The 12953-nt window shown below is 39.9% G+C and overlaps 1 protein-coding gene across 1 annotated transcript in view; it reads right to left on the reverse strand.

Annotated features, from left to right (window-relative positions):
• Positions 1–12953, reverse strand: part of CDC42SE2 (CDC42 small effector 2) — a 269695-nt gene that overhangs the window by 93125 nt on the left and 163617 nt on the right. The gene's annotated exons all lie outside the window — the stretch shown is intronic.

Below are 12953 nucleotides of genomic sequence, written 5' to 3' on the forward strand. Positions count from 1 at the left end.
ATCCCCACTTTCAAGATAAGAAAATGCAGCATAAATAAGCAGTATATCTTGCCTTGGGTCATACATATATTATGTAGTAAAACCAGAAACTTAATCCAGAGTTTGGGTGCAGATAAAGTAAGTTTAACCACAAGTTCATTTTCTTTTTCAAGCTCTGTTTCTCAGGACTCCCCACCTGAAAACTTCTTGGGAGAAGGAGCAAACAAATATTGAAAAAGACACACTGATAGAACTACTGTAGAGCTCATGCAAAAAAAAGTGTCATTAAGTGGAAATGTTGCAAGCAGGCATATCGACACAGAAAATCTTTTGCTGAAACATGAGACTTGTTTGGTAAGTGTACGAACCAAGAAGGGGAACACCATGTTAACATGCTGCTTCAATGTTGTGTATTTAAGACCTGTGATATAACTAATAATTCCTGGCTTTTATTGGCCAAATTTCATGCAGGAGCAGGTGACTCACAGGAACATGGCAGGAACCTTGGGCCAAGCTGCTAATGCATTAATGATTGCCAGGAAGGACTGTCCACATTAGGAGCACAACTGTTTTCTGAGGAGTTGTGGCATTTTCATCAGATCCTCTGGTAACACATGGTTTGAACTGCTCCCCACAGCAATTCCTTTCCAAGGAACAAAGATGTGTCAATTGCATGCATCCACAGTCATCTGTGTTAGATGGTTCCAGTATGTCACCAGAGTTCAGGGCATCTCCCCTGCCATGTGCTGCACCAGACCCTAGGATGCCCAAAGGCACATTGTACAGCCCAGTGGCATAAACCTATAAGAAGTGAACCTCTCCAAACTGGGTCCAGCAGCAGAGTCAGGAGATTCATCTCCATCATGAAAGCATGTGCCAAATACTTGTCAGAAGACAGTCATGTGCCAGGCTGCTTCTGGCAGCAATGGTACGTATTCAGCTTCTGCAGTTACTAACAGAGTACTAATCGTGTTGTGTGAGAGAACAAACTGTGCATAGAGCCAGCCATGCTTGCAAATAAACTCAATTAAGCCTTCAATAGATTGAACTGAGTTGGACAAATGTACTCTGACCAACAGTTTGTACTCTGCTTCATTACGGTTAGTTCCTCAAAAGCACAGTCACACTGTCTTTACCACCTTCCAAGTATCTCTCTTGTGTCCTGAGTAAATACTGACCATTCTCCTGATTTCTTTCCCCGGTGACAGTCTTGCCTATGTTACTGACTGCTTTTACTAGTTGCTTCTTCCACACCCGGTGTTAGGCAAGAATGTTATCTTTCAAAAACTTTTTTCCTCTCCTGCGGTCCTCAGGGCCCTATGCTGAAGCATGACAAAAATAGTCAGGCAGAATTAACTCAATATTTATATGAACCTTTGATGATAAATGGCATTCTTCTCACCCTGTATGTCAGAATGCATGCCAGTTAGCATAGCAAAGACAACAAATAGAAATCCATCACTGCTGGCTTTGCTCATGTCTGGCAGGAGGGAGGGGGAAGAACTGCTTTTTAAAAGGGAAAAATTACTTTGCAATTCCAAATTTAACAATGCATTGTTCCCTTTTTCAAATGAACAATAAAATGAACATGTTAGCTGTGACTAAATAGCAGTGTGTGGGTGTAACACGAACAGCATGGGATTCCTCTACTTCTAGTGTAGCCATATGCTAGTCAGTGAAGGTGTGGACCAGCAATTACCAGTGGTTAAGGCAGCTATTCACTGCGCTATGCTAGCTGACCAGACCTGCATTCCTCATCTGTGACAATTGTGTACCTTCACCACAGCAGCCTAGGCAAATATGTTTTGTTTTGCAGCTGCTATAGGCAAGGAACCAGCAGTACCGTCTGCTAATGCGTTTCAGCTACCAAGAGGCAACGTGTGTGCTCTGCTCCTTCCATCAGTTGCAAGGGTCTGTTCGTGACCAAGGCTGAAGGCGAATCTAGTCATAACCACAAGCTTTAAGATGAGCTCAGGCCAATGAGTGGGTCCAGATAAGAGGAAAACTTGCTTTTTCCAGAAGAGGCAGAAGTTTCACTTGCAAGTCACAGCAAACTCTGACTCTGCATGCATTTTGGATTACAAGGCCCTCTACATGACCTGGTAACTATCCATGTGGAAGCTTATTCACCATGCCTGCTCCCTCATGGCTTTATAAGATATACTGTTTTCTGAATTAGATCCAGACACCTGAAACACAAGCTGAGATGCTTTGTCGTAAAGAAGTTTCATTTTTTCACCAAGTCACATGAAGCAGATTTACCACTCACCAAGAAAGTGTGGGGAGAATGGAAAAGAATGTGTGTCCTCTTGACTCAGTCACTTCTCACTCAACATGTAAAGACCTGAACTTGGCAAAGTAACTCAGAGCTTTTCTACATAATAAAAAGATCCTTGAACAAAAGAAGTTCACCAAGTGAAAATTCAAAGGGATTTTCTCAGCTAATAGTACTGTTTCTATCAGAAAGGAACTTTGCTAAATAGTTGCAGGGATATAGTTGCTTTATCATGAGCCTGCGATGAAATATCTGTATGATACCTTCATTCATTGTCCTTTTTTCTGATGGAAATGCAACTCTACAAACAATAGTGTTTTTTAACACTTGCAAGAACCAAGGCTGGTAATTAGGTTTCTAATATATTTTCTGTAGTTTCTGTTAGTTTTCATTTTATGCATGTATGTGGCTTTGGAAAGACATAATTATTTAACATGCATCTCTGTTTCCTCTCTCACCCTCTGGCTGTCTGGTCTGTCTAGGTTGCATATTTCTGTTGCATTTGTGCAATGTTTCCACAATTGCCCGGTATTAAGCAACTCTCAATTTGTTTGGCTTCTCTACTTGCTATTGTGATACAAACAATAAATAATTCTACACTTTTAAAATTCATTATTATTTCAGAAGCTCTAGGGATTAACTTTGTTTTCCTGTTTATGAAAATACAATTTTACTGGTTTTACCAGGGGTCAGAGGCATTCCATTAGGTACTGTATAAAGCAGGATTTGTCTTTCACAGGGTTTGCAATACGCTACTGTAAAACTGGGTAGAAAGGTTCAGGAATGGGAGGAAACCCCCTGAAATCCTCTGTAATGTCTCATTTTTCTCCCCATTGCTGCTAATATTCCTAGATGCCTTGCTAATGGCATGTAGAGTTTTGCAGACTTATCTCGTTAGTTCTGCTGGCTAGGTTGAAGTATTTTCCTAGGAAGCTTTTATTAATCTGGGAAGAAGTCCTCTGAAGTCAGAAAGACCTGTGGGTGACTTATTAGGTCTCTAAACCATTTATGATCATTCTTCCTAGCATCCAGCCAGCCCTTTGAAAGCTGACTTTACTCCCTTGCTTTTGTTCTTTAAGAGTTTTTTGTTGTTGTTTTTGTAATTGCCACTTCCATTACAGATTAACGCTCGCTGTGTTTTAAATTCGACTGTGCCGTGCCGGCCCTATTCCGAGCGGCAAACCAGGTGGACTCATATCGTCACTGCTATTAACCTCCCTGTCTCTGCAGCAGAACCAGCTCAATATAACTGAAGAATGGTGACAAGATGGCAACTCTTCATCTCAATATAAATTCCCATTGCTTTTTTCTTACTTTAAGATGTTCAAACCCATTTTGCCTCTCCCCTCCTCCCTCATCCCCCCCCCAAAAAAGCCAAAAACAAATGAAAAGGAAAATAGCATTTTTAATACTTTCAAAATAGTTCTATTTCTGAGTTTAAAAAACAAAGAAACAAAAACCCAACACCACAACCGCAATAGGATGCTGTATCCAGTATCAGAGGTATTTTGTGATTCTAAGGTGAATCCTGTCCTCTCCATGAAATATTCTCTTGATTCCTAAACACAGGGAAGTACCTCAAACTGATGCTGACCGTACAAGTTGAATGACTTAGTGGAAGACATGCCACTGTCTTTATTGAGAACAATTTTTTACCTTGAATGCTCAGCTTCGTAACACAGTGCTAGGTGTTTTTTCTTTATACCAGAAGCTTTCATATTCAGTTCCATCTTATAATTTTCTGTGTATCTTTTCCATTGCTTTTTTTTTTTGAACTCCGCATTGTACGGAGTTTATTGTAGCTAGTTTAATTTCATTATTTAATTTTAAGCAAGTGAACAGAATCTTACTCAGCTGATGAGTAGTGCTAAAAGCCTGCTTGCAGCAGTACTTGGCTGTGCCATCAGCTACTCCATTACGATGCCTTCCTTGTTTAGATAACTGGCAGTAAGTTGCATCAGCTCATATACTGTCAGTATTTTTGACTTCTTGCCAGCCTGCTGGATTAATTTGGAATTGCCTTCAGTCCTAGGCCACCAAAGATTGATGATATTTGTTTTGAACAGGACATATATATTCATGAGAAGAAAACAACCTCCCTCAGCATCTGAACAGTGACTGTGTGTGCCCTGCAGCATACGCTCTTTGAGCTTGCAACTGGGATTTCAGACAGTACTATAATTAAGTTTATTTTGTGTCCACAGTACCAGTCAAAAGAGGTGGGGCTCAGAAGAGAACAAGATGATATGCTAGGAAACACGTGCTGAGCTTTTCACAAAACTGCCAGGTCAAGCCAGAGGCAGGGTATATATGAATTTACATCCAAAATTAAACCCAAATGCTATCCATGCCACAGAAAATGCATGTGTGAGTTTAAAGGTTTTTTTATCACCATGCCATCAGCCGCACTGATTCATTCTTGGAGAAGGTACAGTTTTGCACATTCAGCTGCATGCACTGCCAGACAGAATTTGCAACAACAGGGCATGGGTGTCTGAACAGAGGTGGGCCTAAACACCCGCCTTTTCATTCCTGAATTGAACAAGCCCACCAATGTAGAAAATAACATTGATGATGAGGTACAAGTCATGTGGCTGCTGCCTATAGTATTCAGTAGAATGTTCTCCTGAAGTGTAAATGGATGATAACATCCATTCTGAATTCTGGTCTAAGATTTTTGAAGGGAAGTGAAATTTCAATCTATGCAAAAACTTCAGAAGAAAAGGGCAAAAGTATGTGTACAGGTTGAAATTTGACTAAGATGCACTAACAGGAAGAGAGTAGTATGAACTTTTATGAATACTTGAACCTGTAAATTCTAGTTTCCTAGGTCTCATAAAAAGTCAAATGACCAAAGATTTTCTCACAGTGGAGATATTCACAAAGCCTCTTCTGTGTGATTTCTCCACAGTATAAGAAAGGGAAATAATATTCTGTAGTTTTCCATCTCCTGGGCAGAGTTTCTCGTATCTCTTGGGCTGCCTCTTTTAGCACAACTTGTAGGGACTTACAAGGTGGGACTTAACCTTCTTATGTCAAACACACAGATATACACAGCATACACAACTTGAACTACGGTAAGAAAAACCTTACTTACACAAACACACAAAAAAGAGAAACCCTGGCACAAAACTGAAAGAGAGAGCAACTCGAATAACAGGAAAATAGCTTTAGAGAAATCTCAGATTTTCACATTTAAGTATTTGGGAGAACTGGCCTTGAAAATGGGACCATCCAAGTACCCAGCTGAAGTGATGAAAATCATAGCTGCCATATACAGCCAGGATACATTTTTTCCAGCTTTATGCCTTTAGTAATATGTGGTGGCAATAAGTTCTGCCAGCTAATTACACTGTAAATCAAAATATGCTCTGAAACTCTATTTCTTCCCTGTCTTGAGTGACATCCTTTTCTTCACGATGGCATGAAATTGAGAAAACAGCATTTAATCAACCATTTTCTTTCCATTTACTAATCTATATTTAATCTTGGTTTATTTCCTTTCCTCACAAAACACAGGAAACTTTCCTCAGATGTAACAGTTGAGCTCTCTGTAACAATGTTGCTGTCTAACATATCACGCAGAGCACTGGGTATCTAACCTGAATTCAATACAATCCTGCTATATCCAAAGCCAAAAGTAAATATACATATATTTCCACAATAAGGGGATTTAAAGACTTGGAAGTTGTGTTAAAATAAAAAAAAAAAAAAAAAAAAAAAGAAAAAAAGAAAAAAAAAAGAAAATATTCACTTGTATGGATGTATTGGTAAGTTTCAAACTAAAAGATTATGAAGTGTGGCTTTCTGAGAAGAGTCACAAGAAGCAGTTTCAGAAGCATGAGCCCCTCACTGTAAGCACCTTGTTGCCATTACCTGGCAGCGAGCGGCAGGGCTGGTGCAGTAGGATGGTACTGGTGTACTGTGGTGGCATTGGTGTCAAGCCTCCATTCAGTGCAACAAGACCTTAGATGGTCTTTATTATGGTAACCGACACTTGGAGTAGCACTGAAAGTAGTTTTAACTGAGGTTTCTTGCTCTGTCTTGTATTTAGAGAAGTGATTATGCCGCTCTACTCGGCACTGGTGAGGTTGCACCTTGAATCCTGTGGTCATTTGTGGGCCCCTCATAGTAAGAAGGACATTGAGGTGCTGGAGAGAGGGCAGAGAAGGGCAACGAAGCTGCTGAGGGGTCTGGAGCACAAGTCTGGCGAGGAACAGCTGAGGGAGCTGTGGCTGTTTAGCCTGGAGAAAAGGAGGCTGAGGGGAGACCTTATCACTGTCTATAACTACCTGAAAGGAGGTTGTAGCATGGATGGTGTTGGTCTCTTCTCCCAAGCAGCAAGTGATAGAAAGAGAGGAAATGGCCTCAAGTTGCGCCAGGGGAGGTTCAGATTGGACATTAGGAAAAAATTCTTCATGGAAAGGGTTGTCAGGCACTGGAACAGGCTGCCCAGGGAAGTGGTGGAGCCACCATCCCTGGAGGGGTTTAAAGGGCATTTAGACGAGATTCTTAGGGACATGGTTCAGCTCTAGTGTTAGGCTATGGTTGAACTCGATGATCCTGAAGGTCTCTTTCAACTGAAATGATTCTATGATTCTATTTCACATACTCCTGGAACCTCCTTTTTGTGGGACAGCCATGGTAGCACAGCAGGAGGCAACTGCAGTGCAGAGAAACATCTTCACTTGCAATTATTCAGAGAAATCTTGGACCAATCAGAATTCGCCACTTGCACCCAAGTCTTACCTCTATCATGTTATGGAACTGTTTAAAGAAAATGTTTGAGGTGAAAGCAATAAAACAGCCATACCAATTCATACAAGTAAGTTTCTGTGAAAAATGGCAAGAATGTGCACCTGCTTTGCCCCTGTAAATAGAATCATTCAGCTACTGCTAATTGGCATAGGATGTCCTGCAATTTTAGTAGAGTTTGGTGGATTCTGGGTAATTGACAAAAAAAAAAAAAAAAGCAAAAAAGCAGACACTGCACGATAAAACTGGGTGGACAAACTTAAGAGCAATCTGGGCTCTAAATGGATACTAAATATCATTCAGATTCCAAATTAGGCGTCAGGTCTTGCAGGTGCTCCAGATATTGAAAAAATCCCATTGAAATTTACAGCAACTTCAGCAACATCTCTTATGAAAAAGAAATAGGACTTTCATTGTACCTGAGTAGATTTCAACTATTCATTCCAGAACGGTTCATTTTGTAAACAAAGCACTCTAATGTAGGTAATATTCTTAAGCAAAGCAAGCATGCTACCAGACCAGATTCAGGAATTTGACAGGCTACCCTTTGCTAAATAACCTGTTACTTTTCCAACAACCCCAAAATAGTTCAAGCAAAATGTTAATGAATTGTTTTCCACCATGAAAACCCCTGACAAAGAGACTGACTACAGTGTGTATAAATAATAAAGAAGAAAAAAAAAGGGAAAAAGAAAAAAGTTCTAGTGAAAACGTGGAGGATAGCAGCAGGGAAAAACTATATAAAATGTCCTGCCCATTTATATATTTAGGAAAACATTCCGAGGATTTCTATGGTGAATACCTCACTGAAGCCATAAAGAGTCTTTTCCTGAAAAAAACCCCACAGCTGAGCTGTACCTGGCAATGATATCTAAATAGGACTGTGCCATGGAGGGATGTATAAGGGTGTATAATTTTGAAAAGTCAGTATGTACTTTGGTGCTTTGTGTCCACCACAGGATTGCTTCCCTTCCAGTTTCTGTATTTTCAGCTCTGTTGGTCCAAATCCACATTTGAAACCAGGTTAACTACCACTTGTTTTGCTGAGACCATATGCAGCCCACCTGTGTGACAAAACCAGAACCAGCTGAGACATCCTTGTTGTTAACACACTGCATCACCCTATCCAGGGAGTGAGGAGTTCAGACTGGGGAGTAACACCCATGCATCACACAGGCCATTGTTATGGGCCTTATTTTGGTAGCTTTATTGGGTAGAAGAAGGTCTGTAGGACACCAAAAGCAAGAGACTTGCTTTGGTATGTGGAGGACTGGGAATGACATCCTGCTTCATGACTCCCCCGAATATTTACAGGTTTGTCACTATCTGGTTATATATAGTAATTCTATTTTGAGGCCCTCTGCCTAAGGCAGTTCAAATGCTGATAGCCAGATCTGGGCTTAAACCAAAATCCTGCTGGAAAATTACCAGCACACTTACCCATGCAATGTGAGGTCACATTTAAAAAACGTTTAAATCCACTCAAGAATTAAGCCTTTGTTTAAAGGTATTTTTTAACCTACAAGTTGCCAGTGCTAGGGCAACTTCAATAATGTTGATAACAAGTGAGAGCAAGAGCAAAGACTTGCTGCTGGCCGCCAGTGCTTCTCAAATCCATTGCATGTAGCTGCCAGAGCTTTCTGTGTAATGTTGCACCAGGAGATTCCCATCACTCAGAAAGCGTTGGAAATTTTTGCCAAAAAAAACTTTTGGTGGTCTCTAGCAAAAGTTTACAGACTGGTACTGTAAAATGCTTTATTCATAAGATATTTGTAGTGGCAAACTGAGTTTAATATATAGGCATAAGTCAATAGGACAAAAAAAATGGATCATAAGACAAATTTGGAGTGGTGTTCCAGTTTTTTCCCCCCAACTCAGTCTAGCTTGGGAAAAAACTGAGAAATTTCCTGGGAAGTGAAACTTTACCACTTCCTCAAGAATGCAGGGTAAAAAAAAAAAAAAAAAAACAAACAAAAAAAGTGATAATACAAGGATGTATCATAGAGGCCTATTTCTGTTCCCAGTGAAATCAATTTAAAAATTCCCACTGACTTCAGTGGAAGGTGGATTAGGCTTAGTTACTTTTGGAGAAACTTTAATAGGAGAATAGATGTCTGCCTTGGGCAAAAAGAGAATGAGGGTCTTTCATAGCATCAAATTAGAGACATGGGGCTCATATTCCATTTATTATGCCCAGACAATACAGTGTGGGAACAGAACAATGAAATATGCTCTGCTTTTCCTTGCACATAGCCATACAGACAGACAGATGCACACATACACACGCAAACCCCCGAAACCTCAAACCCTCCTCTTGAAGCTATAAAATTCCTCTCTCTTACCCCAAAACTCCCTCTCTATCAAACAGTTCTTCCACACACACAAATTTGTAACCCAGGAACAGGTGAGATTATGTTTCAGAAAGTGTCGCAGCTTTGCTGAGAATATCACATTTACATGTCACCATCAATTAAATGTATTTCATGTATTACCAACTGGGTCATGATTGTCTTTAGAGCGTCTCAACCTGTGAGTGCACACTTATGCTAGGTTAAAGCTGGGATACAGCCAGGGATATGGGAACACACCATACCTGCCTCTAGTTCCTGGCTGTACCTGGCTTGTTATACAGAGCTAACCAGGACTAGCAGCCTGTTGGGGACTTGCAATGTGCTCCAGCAGGTCCTGTGTCCAGCATCGTGGTGGACCAGAACATGAGATGTGCCATGAAGCACACTTACCCCACAGTGAAGACACAGCCTATTTGTCCCATACTAGAAAAACTCACAACTGTCAAATATCAGTTCAAATTTTATAACTACTGATATGTCTGTGCTTGAATAAGGTACCAGTTTCTTTGGTTTTTCTGTCCATCTGGAGTTCACCCATATATGAGCTCTACATATACAATTTTTACAAGCACAACAATTTGAATCTACAGGAGCTAGAAATGGCTATGTCTTCATTAATTTCCCAAGGTGGTCAACTGCTTCGAAAACAGGGAGGAAGAACAGGCTGGAAATATAATAGAAGCTCAGGATATTAAATATTATTAATGTTAGTTTTGTTGCCGTTTACTGCTTGCCTTGAGCCAGCATCCAAAAGCCTCACTACATCATATTTAAAAGCAACACAAGAAAGTTCTCACATATGTAGGAATAGATCCTGCCTTGAGGAGGTCACAGTCACTTTGAAGAACAAGACATAGGAAGTAAAAGTAAGAAACAATCATGAAGGAGTAGGTAAGGATGGTAAAAGGACCAGTTGGGTGGCCTTCTACCATTCTGACAATTCCAGGCTACCCACTGAGAGACAAATCTTTCTCCATAGGTTTTTATCAAGATGGTCTGTTTCAGCTCAGTTTGACACAAAAAACAATGTCTTTTCTGGCACTGAGTCCATGCAGAACTATAATCTAATAAATTTAAAATAATAAAAATAAAAAAAAAACCCAACAAAAACAACAAACAAAAAAAGGAACAAAATTTGGCCACAGAGATATTTTCCAGCAGTTTTTATTTTTTTTCCCAATTGTCTTTTTTTTTTTTTTTTTTTTGCTTATAATTATTTTTCCTTCAAAGTACTGAGGATTTAGGAATTTCCAATTAGTTCACACCTGCATTTGTTTTCCAAAATCTTGGAAATGTGTGAAGTGTAGACATTTGGTTCTCTGCACTGAGTGCTTTGCTCTCTGCACTGCTGCTGCTGCACCGTGCTACTTGCTCACATACAAACAGTCTTTCTGAACTATTTCAGATTTAGAGTAAGCACATCACGCAGCAGATTGTAGCAACCCATGGACGAAACCTGGCTGGAGTGGATCAGACATTCTGGCTCTTCTAAGCAGCCCTGACATACTGTGTACCCTATTATAATGCATAAGTATGGATTTACATTTGTAACTTTGTCATCCAAGTTTGAAAGTGACTTCTAATCCGTCTCAGAACTCAGGACTGTTGGCTTCTCAACCTATACTCAGGAGATCTTACAATCCCACCCTGCACATAGGATATTTGTTTAATTTCTGTTTTACTAGTTCAAAAAAGATAACTGCCAGATCTTCATTTGGCAATACAGAAGAGAAAACCATATTCATATATACTTGTTTAAGTTTCAGATAAGCCTATTTTGACAGAGACACCTCAAAATATAGAAGTGACCTAAAAATTAACTTAGGCCATCTGAATTCACTGGTGTAAAGATGTAAATTCAACAGATGGGCATAGAACATTTCACTTCCATATCGTTCACAGATTAGACTGTCAGACCCTGGCCGTTCAAAGATAGTTTAATTGTTGTACTTGTATTCTCTATAGAAAATTAATAAATATTTACATCAAACAGACATGCATGTATGTGTGGTTCACAGAGAGAGAGAAGCAGTTGCACGTGTCTCCAACAACCATAAACTCCTGTGAGGGCATAAAAAAATGGAGAAATGCCTTACTGACTGAGTCACTGGTGTGTACTAGCAAGAGCAGATTTGCTAATAACAGTGTATAAATATAAACTAATCTTAAAAATAGCTTCTGAGAACTGTCTATAACAGGACCCAGGAGAAGTGGTTCATTAAAAACATCCCCAGTGTTTTTCTTTACTTCTTTTTGTATCAGTAGTTCTGCTGTAATTCATTTTGTATTCTTGAGTCATTGCCAGTGGTATTATCTGGGAGAAAAAAATGAAGCAATTTTAGAGATTGCTGTCTTTATATGGCTACAAGATGCTAACACTGAAAGGCTGCTAATTCTGCAAGCTGACTTTCTCTCACTTCATGCTTCTATGATCCCAGATAAAAAAACTATTGCAGAAAATGTTTTGCGTAGCTCTATAATTTCTCCTTAGGCTGGCAGCAAGCTGCTGCAGAAAGTACCCATGGAAGAAGAGGACTCTTCTTTCATGGCCTCTTCTAGAAATGAAATAATCTCCCTGTCTTGTGCTTTTCACTGGTCTAGACTGAATGAACACCTGGTCTTTGGTGATGCAGAGGGTCCCTTTATAATCGCAAAAAGGTAATAAAAATCACATTCCCCAACTCACTTGAAACACAGGTTGCGGGGGACAGACAAAATGGACTCCAAGCATTCTCCTATGATTTAGGCCTTCAAATAAACTCAAGAAGATGATGCATGTTGCTTATGTTTGTATCTCATGAGACTTCTGTAGGATTTAGCTTTCCTCTTTAATTATTGCCTGAAAACATAATTGCAGTAACTAATACATTATGAAGGCCTTAGCCCTTCACACAACCATGTCACACACCCATGTCAGAGTTAATACAGATGAGTCGTCTCATTCATTCAGCATATTTGAAAATGCAAAGCTACTCATATCTGGTGTTCCCTGTCATGGGGTTCTACCTTGTGCTGCCTGTCATTGCTGAGTGCATTGTCTGAAGGGAGTGCAGGTGGTCCAGCAGTTAAACCCTGCCTACATGGCTTGGCAGTCAGCCTCCAGATCTGCAGTTTCACCAAACATGTAACCCATGAATGTCTCTACAATGGCATCTGCCTCACAGGCAAAAAAGACGGATTCTTCTTCTTTATCCCATTGTATGGGAACAGTTTGATTGCCTTCATTGGGACTGTTCACAAAGTTGCATGTAGACTGAAGTCCCACTGTGCATGGAGAAGAAAATATGAAATGCCAATACTGCTTAAAGTTGTTTTGCTGCTCTGATAGAGAATTCAGATGTCGGGTTTAGGTTTTTATTGTTAAAAGCTTCAGTGTGAGAAGAAAGGCAGGTGTGGAGAGAAGTAACATTCATTCAATTCAGAGTTAAACTATTGTCGTGGTTTTGTTAAAAAACAAGTTTCTCTTTTAGTGAATTTTGCCTGTCAACTAAAGCCTTCATATTAGCTGCATTTTCCTGGAGAACCAAACACATGTTTTGGTAAACCTAGCAATGGAATGCAAACTTATTGATAAGCACGGATGGACATCTCAC

This window comes from Patagioenas fasciata, chromosome Z (genome assembly GCF_037038585.1).
Source record: "Patagioenas fasciata isolate bPatFas1 chromosome Z, bPatFas1.hap1, whole genome shotgun sequence".
Classification (NCBI taxonomy): domain Eukaryota; kingdom Metazoa; phylum Chordata; class Aves; order Columbiformes; family Columbidae; genus Patagioenas; species Patagioenas fasciata.